Genomic DNA, 12,376 nt, shown 5'->3' with positions numbered 1-12,376 from the left:
TGAGTTTCAGTTATTGCAGCCTGAGGAAGTGGACAAGATGATTGGATTGGTATGCCCAACCACCTGTTTACTTGAGCCTTGCCCTTCCTGGCTAGTTACAAAAGCCAGCCATGGGATTGGTCCCTGGGTCCAGGAGATTATTAGTGCCTCACTGAAGCAGGGCCAGGTTCCTGCCCCTTCCAAGGAGGCGGTGATTAGGCCCATCCTGAAAAAGGCATCCCTGGACCCAGACATGGCCGCCAATTATAGACTGGTGGCCAACATCCCATTCTTGGGCAAGGTGTTGGAGCAGGTTGTGGAGGGACAACTCCAAGCACTCTTGGATGAATTGGATTATCTGGGCCTATTTCAGTCCGGTTTCAGACCCGGTTATGATACTGAATCTGCCTTGGTTTCCCTGTACGATGACCTATGCAGGGAGAGGGACAGGGGGAGTGTGTCCCTATTGGTTACCCTGGACCTCTCGGCAGCTTTTGATACCATTGACCATGGTATCCTTCTGGATAGGCTGGCCGGGTTGGGAGTTGGAGGCTCTGCGTGGCAGTGGTTCCGCACTTATCTGGCCGGTTGATTCCAGAAGGTGGTGCTGGCAGACTATAGCTCTGTGCCATGGCAGCTTTGCCATGGAGTACTGCAGGGCTCTATTTTTTAATGCTTTTTAACATCTACATGAAACCGCTGGGAGAGGTCATCAGGAGGTTTGGGCTGTGGATTCATCAGTACACAGGTGACACCCAGCTCTACCTCTCATTTACATCTAATCCAGGTGAGGCAGTGGCTGTCCTGAACTGGTGCCTGGCCAAGGTAATGGGCTGGATGAGGGCCAACAAACTGAAACTCAATCCAGATAAGACGGAGGTCCTTTTGGTGGGCGGTTCAGGCTTTCAGGTAAGTGATTTTGGTCCTGTCCTGGATGGGGTTGCACTCCCTCTAAAGGACAGGGTCCACAGCCTAGGAGTGATCCTCGACTCGGAGCTGTCCCTGGAGGCCCAGGTGACGACAGTGGCGAGGAGCACCTTCCTTCAGCTTCGGCCGATCCAACAGCTGCATCCTTACCTAGACGAGCACTGCCTAGCAATGGTGACACATGTGCTGGTAACTTCCAGGTTGGATTATTGCAATGTGCTCTACATGGGACTGCCCTTGAAAACGGTCCAGATACTTCAGTTGGTACAAAATAGAGCTGCCAGGTTGCTGACGGGGGCCGACTGTTATTCTCATATAACGTCTGTCCTCTACCAGCTTCATTGGCTCCCAACTGAAGTCCAGGCCCAATTCAAGGTGCTAGTACTAACCTATAAAGCCCTAAATGGCTTGAGACCAGGATACCTGAAAGAACATCTCCTCCCCTGTACGCCCTCACGCCCCTTAAGATCAGCAGGGGAGGCCTTGCTCCAGGAACCCTCTTTGAAGGAGGTACGGAGGGTATCTATCCGGAGGAGGGCCTTCTCTGTGGTGGCGCCCAGACTATGGAATACGCTCCCCAGAGAGGTCTGCCTGGTGCCAAATCTACTCCTGGTGCCAGGTAAAGACCTTTTTATTTAGCCACCATTTTAAAAATTAATATCAATAATAACAATACACAGTTGCATTTTCTTTTTCTTCTTTCTTTTTTCTTTAGTTATGAACTGTTCTTATGTTGTGCTATTATTGAATGTCTTTAATTGTATTTTATATTACTATTTTTACCTTTTGTAAGCCGTCCTGAGGCTTGTTGCAAAGGACGGCATAGAAATGTTTCAATTAAATTAAACTAAATTATTTTTTTTCCTCTATTACCCTAGATTTTTTTTCCTCCAGTCCAGTGATCAACCCTTCTGAAACTGACTTCTATGTAAAATTCCTGTTCAACTCAAATGACTGTATTAACATTTCAGTTAAAGATGAGCCTATAGATGACCATGATTACAGACCAAGTATAAAAACTGAAAGTACATTTGTGAAGCAGAAAGAAACTGACAGAGGAATAAACAGCCAGAGGAATATTTCTGTAAAGGTGACAACCTCATATTGGAGAAATAGCTGAAGAAACAGAATAAAATGGGAAGAATGGAAGTGGAAATTGAATCTGGCAATTAGCCAGAGTAGTCTGTTAAAACTGGATAGCAAGGCAATGCCTGAAGGCCACCTAGAGTCTGATATCACAGAGAATATGGTAACAGTCACTGCTTTCCTGCACACTACTACAACAGAGAAATCTTTGAATCAATCAGTGAATTCTTTAGTTGCCTGTTTTGAAAATAACAAGTTGTCTACTCCACTTAAAATTATGGAAAGAAAATATACAAAACTTAAGCAACAGAAATGGCCTTTAGTTACAGATGAACCATGCGAAAATACTAACATGTCATGCCATGACTTATCAGAAAAAATATCTCATTTTAATAACTCCCCTTCAGCATCAGCCCCATTTATGCTTAGAAAAGACAAAAGTACCCTAAAGAACTTTGGTTTGAGACAGAATGATCCAAATGCTCTGCTCTTCCAGCCAGTTAAAAATGAAAGACTGCAGAAACTGAACTTCTCAGAGGAAAAACAGCCCCTGAAGTTCACCAGTGAACCGGTTATGACAGGCTTATTGGGACAAGATTTTGCCAAACCAGAGCTGGTGCTTGATCTGGAAGATGTGGATGGTGTCCTTTTTGTATCATTTGCAACAAAGGTAAATATATAGGCTTAATTTCTGTGCTTTCTAATTTTATGAGTCAACTGTGCAGAGAGCTTTAACTATTTGGTATAGAAATGAAAATAATTCAGCATGACTTTGTATGAATTAGACATTTATTCATTTTATGAGTAAAAGCTGAAGATGTAGTTCTTTCTTAGAAAAGAAATTAGGTTTGTTTCCCGTGATGGAAGAACATCTATACTTTGAAGCTTACGTTCTTAATTCTCATTGTTTCTGAATGTAATAACTTAGACTACAATTTTTTTGTATGTGCTCATGCAAAAGTTTAGACTGGATTCTCCAAGGCAGTTTGTATTAGGCTGTATATTTGACATTTGATACTCTGCAGATGATAATGCTTAATTGCAGTTTTATGTAAAATATTTAACACTTAATTTTAGTCTCCCTGTTACATACAGGAAATTCTTGATGATAATACCATTGAGGAAAGAGAAGAGCTGCAGAATGTACAAGCTTCCTTACTGACCACATGTGATTCAGGTACTTTTGACTTTTAGGTAATTAAAATGAAATGGCCTTAGTACAACATAGTTTAAGGATATGGAGCAAACCATTGAAGTTTTAAAAATATTATTTACATTCTAGCTATTTGTGTGTTCCAGTATCTTTTTTTTTATTTTCTGCCAGACTGTCAAATAAGTCTCCAGCTACTAGAAAGAAAGCTCTTAGAAGATTTGAAATCCTTCAGACATAAACAGGTGATACATCCTAGTCTTCAGGAAGGTGTGTATTAGCAATAGATTCCAAAACCAATATGATGGTTCCCGGAAAATACTGTTTTATCTTTGTGGTCTGAGGTTGTCTAATTATACTTCTAAGTCTTAACATAGTAGTAATAGTCTGAAAGCTTAATGTTAATGTTGCCCATGTTCCTGTTGAGTCCATTGTCTGTGCCAAAAGGAATTGGTTATTGATAGTTTATATTTGTAAAGATTCTTAAAGTGGTATATTCTTCTTGTAGTGGGACTGAAGCTGGGTTCTGTGGACCCAACACTTAGCATTGACCTAAAATATTTGGGTGTGCAGCTGCCTCTGAGATCTTCAAGGGATTATGTATTTGAGAATAACCAAGGAACAAATTCCACTTGTCAAGGTAAATATATTATTCTGAAAATGTTAGACTTGTAGAAGGTTCCACAAATTTCACTTGTCCTTGGTGACCAAGCAAAACATTGTGATCACCAGAACCGTGACTGTTGTTCTTAACTTGTGGTACATTACAGGATGAGTTCAGGAACAATACCTTGCTCTCCTCCCCAGATAGAAGGGATTATTCTGCCCCTCTTCTCCAGCTCGGAATTAGAGACGGTGCAGTGGAGGGAAGTACTGTTCTTGTAGTTACAGTGTGTTTCCAGCACCAAACAACTTTTTGCTTTTTTCCCAACCTCAGAACTGGGATGCAATAAACCTTCCGTCGTGCTGGGCTTCAGAAACCATCTGTAGGAGATTTAGTGACAATCTCTGTTCTGTTCTACAGATCTGAGGTTGAGAGGAAGGCTGGGGCTTTTTGTGCTGTCACATAGGGGCTTGCCTAGTGTCATAAGTGAAACTGTGGAGCCCTATAGGTAGGGCTACTTCTGCTCTAGAAATGGAAGAAGTTAACTTTTTTTCCCAAATGTTCTGTTGTTCGAGCGTTTGATTTGGTTTGGACAATATGATAACCATCATGTGTGATCAGCTATGTATGTGGGGTGCTGTGTTATAACCCAGCTTTTTCCACCCATGCCTCGGTGCTGCAGGCCAGGTCAGTGCCCTGGTCCACAATTAAATTTTGCATCAAAGAGGTCTTGTTGTACACTGACTAAGCACCACCACCACAAGGCTCGAGGCATCTAGCTGGGGGAAGGACCAGAAGAAGGGATGGCAATAAGACATCTGTCCCCTCATCTCCTGTGCTGGCTTGTCCAACCCCAATGCCCTATCTCCCCCTTTCCGAAATCACTGGAATTGGGCTGTCCATACAGCCACCCATTGCAAAATAAAAAAATACATAGCATATCCCAATACAGTTGAGTAAAGAACTGAACTAGCTGCCCAGAAGATATTAGCATTCTAACAAGCCAGGGAGGGAAGGAAGAAAGAAAGATTCCTTCTTACTTCCCATATCCTTACCACCAACCTTCTAACATTCTTCTACTTCAGCATCTCAACACCTCTGCCTTCTAATTCTTATCAGTATCTACTTACTCTTACCTTCCTACTTGCCACCTTTCCTTACTATCCTGTCCAAATACTTACTTCTTACTCACCTACCATTTATATCATTCCCCCTGTATTATAAGCCACTTTGAGACTATGATAGTTGGCAGCATATAAATGAAAATATGTATAAATAAATATTTACAGTTCATAATGTTACCCCAAAGAGAAAGAAAAGGAGGGGGAAGAAAGTCCTCCCCTGCCAAATGGGAAGTACAGGTAGTCCTTGGGTTACCAGTGAGTTCTGTTCCTAAGAATGACCTTAAGTTGAATTTATATATAAGTTGGATCGCGTATATAAAAAGCATATAAACATGTAAGAAACATTTCCATTATACACAAAAACATCTCAAATACATTACATCATTTTAATAATGATAATAATACAGCATTAGTAAAGTGACTACAGGTACTGAAGAGAGAGACCAAGAATGTGTATGAATGTGTGTAGGTATACAATAGAGTTTTTAAAACAGTTGAGATAGATAGAAAAAATAATGAGATATTTAACACTTCTTGAGCTAACATTAAGCCTCATATTAACTGGATGATGATGGAAATGGGACTGGTGTGGGAGAGAGGATTGACATGCTGGGGAGTAAGGTTTTGATTATGCTGCTGAACATTGCAGGGTTACTACTGAAGTTGCTTTATAGTTCTAACTTTGCTTCTTGCCAGCACCACTTTTTCCCGCCTCCTTCTCTTCCCCTCCTTCCTTCTTTCCTGTTCTTCCCTTCCTTCCTCCCTTGCTGCCAGGTGCCTGCTTAATGCTCAAGGACAAAGTGGGACTTCCAGGTTTGCTCATTCATAAATTCAGGTTGTTCATAACCCTGACATTCATAACCTGGGGACTACCTGTACACTCCCCATTGCTGTTGCCTTTTGGCAGCTTCCACCAGCTAAATGGGCCTCGGGTGGGTCTAGTCCCTAATACATGTAACACTAGTGTGTAGAATTCAATCCCTTTACACTGTAAAATTTCATTTCATTTCTGCAGTGCATGTGTACTGAAATTAACTCCCACCCTTTTATGAAGTCTTCCTACTAGTGTTTGCCTCTTCCTCTTAGTAAACAGAACCCAAGTATATCCTTCCCACTAATGACCTTGTCTGTGTCAGGAACAGCTGCTGAGAGGTCCAAAAGAATCAACAGGGTCATACTCTCCCTGTCTCAGAAAAGTTCATCCAGCAGGGCACCCAGGGCAGTTTCTGTTCCAAAACCAAGCCTGGAGCCCAGTTAACATGGATGTATAGAATGTTTCTTTCAAAAGTGCTTGGAGTTAACTGGTAACTACCCTCTAAAGCACTTTGCCTAGAGAGGGAATATTTGCTACTGGTCTGTAATTACTATCATTATCTAGGTCCACTCTTTTAGAAGTGACCCTACTTCCATCTCGTTTAAAGAGGCTGGCATCTCTCCCTTGCTCAGGGAAGTGTTTATGACTCCCTGGACTCAATCTGATATCCCCTTCCTATGAGAAGGAATAAGCCATGGAAGGCAAGGGTCAGGCACACTGGTGGATGACTGGACTTGACCAAGCACGTTGTGCACATCCTCAGGTCTCAACAGCTGAAATTCGCCCAATAAAACTGAACCATCTGATAAAGCTATTGCTCTGGACAGTTTTTTAATGGGTCTGCATTAATTGTGGTGTCATTGTCACTCAGAACTATCATGAATTGATCCTCAAAGTACAAGTGCAAATAGCATACTCCCAGGTATTTCACCATTGCTCTTTGGGCCCAGATTGTAGCAGGCCATGCACAACATAGGAAAATCTCCATTCGACTACCCAGAGAAGTGCAGTGGTGATGGAAAAGAATTCCCTCTTTTCCACGCTCATTGGCACAGAATAGGCTCAATAATGAGTTTTAAGCTGGCACAAGTTTTCATTCATGTGCATTTTAGCCATCTTCCATCTTGCTTTATTGCCCTCAGTTCAAGAAGCTGGCTGGCTGGGCTATACTCAGAAGGTGAGGGTGTTTGGGTGCAGCCATGTCAACTGCCCAATTCATCTCCATATTCCACAGAGTGATCAGAACTTCAACAGGATCACCAGCAGGAAAATCCCCCAGATCCCTCCAGAATTCCCTGGAATCCCTTCGCATCTTTGGATGGACCATTTTAAAAGGTCCCACCCTCGTAGAGATCAAAAGTCATTGAGATCTGAACCTCCAATAATGACAATGGTTTAACTCCACCTCTTTCAAGTCACCATCCTCCTGCCCAGTCCCAATTCAATCCTTCTGCAAAGAAGATCCAGAAATGAAGATCCAAAACTGTACAAACCTATTCTGAGCGAAAAAGACAAAAATCTAGTGCAACTCAACAAATAAGCCAGAAATAAGCCAGAAATCCCTCAGTTAGGGGAGGCCAAATGTACCCTGTTTCATCAAAAGTTACATCCATTTTAAGAATATTGTGATTTGGTGGAACTTTATTAAAATTCTGAAACAAGACATTATGCTTCTGGGAGTTCTTGCCAAGTATAAATATAGGAATACTTCAGAAAAGAGAAACAGTCTGAGATATTATATTATTTTCAAGTTTGTTCACCCTACCACATAGACATACCTTTAAAGATACCCACCTGTTAATGTCCCTTGAGATCTCATTGATCAACTTAGGCAAATTTAATTTAAACATTTACATCCTATCTCTAGGGTCAAATATCCTCAATAAGGAATAAACTCAGCACACACAGTCTAAATTGTCAATTCAATAATATACAAGGGGGTGTAGTATCTCCAGTAGACACAAGTTCCAACTTTGACCAGTTAATAGGATAATTAGATAAATATCCAAAATCATTAACTGTCTTTATCTGAGCTGGAACAGATAATAGAGTTCTCAAATAAATAGAACATCAACAGCATAGAGAATAAGTTTGCATTCAATGCATTATGTCTAAATCCATGAATATTATGAATTTTGTTGAATAGTACTTGCCAGGAGTTCCAAACATAAGTTGACTATCAATGGGGAGAGAGGATTTCTCTGTCTGTTTACATCAGTGGTTTTCAACCGTTCCACAGCTGGGGACTGACGAAAACAGGAAAACCACCTTGGGGACTGCTGAGGCAGAAACATAAAGTACTATACACATAATATAGTATTCTGTGTATTAGTTTCCAAACATAATACTAAACAATTGAAAATTCTCCAAAACAACCAGAAACTGAGCAACAGAAAATGCCAATAAAAGAATACCGAAATCGGTACAGCATGGCTTCCAGCCAGCTGCCACCGAGTCATCTCTTACCTCCCTGCCCGCACCCCTGGCATCACCAACACACCCCTGCAAACGTGATACCAACTGAAAAAGAGATGATAGCCTCCATGCCATTCCGTGGTGAGTAGGATGCAGCCCTTCCACAAATCAGCAGGAAATCTCCGGTCCACAGACCATTGATTGGAAACCACTGTGTTATGTCTCTTGTATAAAAAAATTCAGGCAAGACTCCATTGGTCCCAACTCTCCATTGGTCCAGCTCTGGGAATGCCATATGAAATTGAACTCATTTCTGAAATTCTGAAGCAAACCCAACATTTCTCAATGAAGCAAAGATAAATTCCTAATAAATTGTATTCAAAGAGATAATGACAACTGTGACTTTATTTACTTATTTAATGCAATCAGATCCACAATCAGTTTAAGATTATCACACCCCCTGTCTATTTTCAATGAATTCCAACTGATTCAGTTGGACTAATGTTATGAAAACTTGTGATAGTCTGGCAGCCAAAATTGCTCTTAATGTTTTTATATGAATATTGATCATTAAAATAAATTGATAATTAGGACAGAAAGTATGTTCTCTGTCTGGTTTGGGAATTGCTGTAATGTAAGTATCTTTGAGTGCTGCCTAAAGAGAACCTAATTCAAAAGTATAATTATTCAAATAGTAAAGCTTGGGAACAAAAAGCTGGAAAATGTTTTAGACCACTCAAAAATCTGTCTGGACCATATGCTTTCCCTATTTTCATATTAATTATTGCTTTTGTAATTCCATCAGTTCACAAAGTCCACATTAAAGACTCTTTGTAAAACATCTAGACAGGGAAGATTAACCTGACAAAAGAAGCAGCAATAGTCGATGCTGATATTTCACAGCTGCTACCATAAAATTCTGAGTAACATTTTAAAAATTGAGAATTTATATCTTTAGAATGAGTATGGACAAATGGATAGCTAGATGGATATTTGGGCTGTCTTTGCTGAAGTTTTGCATAATTATTTTCAATAACAGAAAAATACTTTTCTTCTCCTGCAAGACATGCAACCTGGCTTTCTAATGTGCTGCATGAGTTCCGAGATATTATTATTATTATTATTATTATTATTATTATTATTATTATTATTATTATAACATTTCTATGCCGCCCCTTGCCGAAACCTCGGGGCGGCTTACAACATGATAAAATACATTGAAATACAATGAAATATGTTCCATTAAGGGTTTCAGCAGCACTATTTAGAAATTATTTTTCCAAGAAAAATGCAATCAAACCTGGACCTTCCACTGGAAGGTATGGATAGTGGTCCTCAAGAGTAGGTTTCTCCTAGCTTTTCTGCTCATGCACCTGTGTTTGGAGAAGGAGCAGCAGTGGGAACATCACAGTACTGTTGACCCTAAACCAGATATTGGTAAACTCATATGGTCATATTGGTAAACCCACCAGAAGATATGGGTGGGAGTTTGAAAGGATTCTTCTACAAACTGCCTCAGGTGTGGGAGGGAGTCATCCCCATTAGACTTGGGAAACCTCTTTGCAGACCCTAGCAATTCATCTTTCAATGGCTTTCTAGAATAAGAAGGTGAGGGTGAAGTCCCTGAAGGAGAGGATGAACCTGAAGAAAAGTCTGAACAGCCACCAGAGCAACAAATTTCTGCAGCTGCAGAGTCTGTACTGCCTAGGGGAGAAGCACCAGAGGAAGAGCCATCACTAATCAGTGCACACAGGGAACACATCCCCAAGACATGCATGTAATGAGTGGGTGCAAAGGGTCAGTGGCCCTGAAGCATCAAGGGAGCACATATATGAGCTCTTCAGAGAAATGAATGGGAAAATAGAGGAATAGCCAGCGTATATCTGCAACTCTGACCAGGGTTAATAGCAACCACTCTTTAGGTGAATGAGGCCTTGCCTTAAACAGGTGATGAGGAAACTAACAGGCAGGCAGATGCCAAGAGAATGTTGGTTGTCGTCTTGCAGACATCTGGGCTGCCTCCTTGCAGTGCACTGCAGCATCTTCTCCCATCCTCTCCTGTAACAGCACCATTTTGTGCCCCTACCACAATATGCACCTTGTCTGTCAGTCTTGCACAGTCTATGGTGGATCCTTTCATTACCCCATAGAGTGGCCTAAAGTCAACTGAACAACCTCTAGTGTGCATGTTGTGTTTTCCTCTGGGAGGAAATGGCAGTCAACACCAACCATGTATTTCCACGCAGGTGCTAGAACTAAACTGTTTCTTCCAGGGGAGTAAGAGGAATGGTGAGAGATAGTTGCTTCTTCAGCCAACAGAGGAGTGGGATCAAAGATAGGATGAGTGAGAGAAGCTTCTCATCAGGGAGTGGGTGGGGGCAGCAGGTGAAGAGGTGTTTCTAAGGTAGGCAGAGTGCAAGAGGGAGTATAGGGGAGGGACAGTGAGTGATAGCTGCTTCTACGGCTGTCACAGAACATAGAGATATCAAGGGATGAGTGATGAATGAAACCTGCGTCTCCAGGCGAGGAAAGCATCCCTTTATCCATGGGTTAAGGGCAAGACAAAAACAACCACAGAATGGAATGTTAAGATTTCTCATTTTTATTTGAAAAACAAGCATAGGCAGGTGTCAATCTGTCAAGGAGTGGGGGAGAGATAAGAAAACATTCTTTCTGCAGCTGGCAAAGGTAAGACATGCCCGGATCATTGTGGGCCAATAGTAAAAAGGCTGCTGACACAGCAAATGATAGGAATTTTCCTGCAAGGGCTTCGATATACTTGCCGGCAGTGGGAAGGAGGAATGAGTATGAAACAAGCCACAGTGAGCCTCAGTGAGGCTGATCATCTGTTGGCACCGCTGCGTTCAGCAAACGATCCACCATGGCTTGTTCTTAGGGTGGCTTAGTGTGATATGCAAAGTTGCCTGTTACTACATTTAGATTTAGATTTTTTAAAAATCCTGTCACTTTATAAATGCCACCCCCAGTAAATGTATCTGCTATGTGTATGGCAGGAAGTTTTTGGTTAAATATACTGTTGTTCATTTATAGGATATTTAATTTTTGCCTGTTCAATAAGTTTGTATTTCTGCCTTCAATCCTAGATGCCAGACATTTCATTTCCAGAACTGGGAAAACAAATGATTTTAGGAAGATAAAGGGTTGGCAAGGAAGATTTCACAGTGCTTCTAGGCAAGAAGGTAGGAGATTCTGAGTGTAATTTCTGCTGCAGATGTTGAAAAAAGATCTTAAATCTTGGTTTGTGGATAAAGTGGAATAATTTGCCAATATTGAGTAAAATCTAGTGTCATGTGAGTGGCCATTTACTCCTAAATCCACATCTTCTTGCTTCCCTTTTTCCTGAATATTCCTCATATCTTTTTTGGATGGTTTCCCAAACCTCGGGAGCACATTTGGTGAGCTGCAGGCAGAGAGTTGGAGGGTCTTATGGAGTCAACCAGCAAAAATCATGGGCAGATTGGCGTCATTGGATCTAGCCCACCATTATTTATTTGTTGGATTGTCTGATTGTGAAAGTGGGAATTTGAGTAAGCTAAGTATATCAGCTACTTAAAAAGTAGAGGAACAGAAGATATTTGCATAGGTGATGTGCAAGTGGTGGCCAAGAAGATAGAACAGAAGATTAGTAAATGGATAGGAGGCTTAGTAACTGGATAATGTCCAGTTCTTTAAACAGTGAAGGAAGTTCAAACCCCTACTTTGTTTCTGCTTAGGGACCAGATGTCCCCTTCATGATTTTAAGGATTTCTACACAGCCATTAAAGGCTAAAAACTTTCTTCTTGAAAAATAAAAGCCAGATCTTTGATTTTTCCATTACATGCAGTGTAGTTGCAATTATTATGACAATGAAAACTTCTGGTATAAATCCTCCATTTGTTCCTACAATAGATAGGTGTGGTATATTTTCTATTGTTCTGTATAATGTTTATTAGGAATTTTTAAGAATGCAGGCTGCAGTCACTGTGTGTGTGCAGACACAGACCCACTCATGCTCTCTCTCTCTCATTCTCTCTCTCATATACCAGTTCTCAGTGTTCCATGAAGCTGGAATATGACCAGGAAAGAGGACTCAGTTTAGGTTATGTACATACCTTCCCCAAGTTCACCTACCTCAGACTTTTCAACAGAACTTATTGCAAATCCTGTCTCTGTCACCCACCCACCAGGAAGAAACAGCAGTTACAGTGGAAACATTTTGATGGCAAATAATAGATGTTGCCTTCTGTTTTCTGTTGGGCGTGGCACTCAACCTCTG

At 41.2% G+C, this 12,376-nt stretch overlaps 1 long non-coding RNA gene across 1 annotated transcript; it reads left to right on the top strand.

Annotated features, from left to right (window-relative positions):
• Nucleotides 1-3,741: 3,741 nt before the first annotated feature.
• Nucleotides 3,742-12,194, top strand: LOC123026920. Its single transcript, XR_006415414.1, has 3 exons — nucleotides 3,742-3,782; nucleotides 11,204-11,299; nucleotides 12,147-12,194. It is a non-coding gene; the product is annotated as an uncharacterized LOC123026920 (long non-coding RNA).
• Nucleotides 12,195-12,376: the final 182 nt, after the last annotated feature.

The sequence above is a fragment of the Varanus komodoensis genome, unplaced genomic scaffold (assembly GCF_004798865.1).
Source record: "Varanus komodoensis strain SLA01 unplaced genomic scaffold, ASM479886v1 scaffold3, whole genome shotgun sequence".
Taxonomy (NCBI): domain Eukaryota; kingdom Metazoa; phylum Chordata; class Lepidosauria; order Squamata; family Varanidae; genus Varanus; species Varanus komodoensis.
This window is presented reverse-complemented; position numbering and strand designations above follow the sequence as displayed.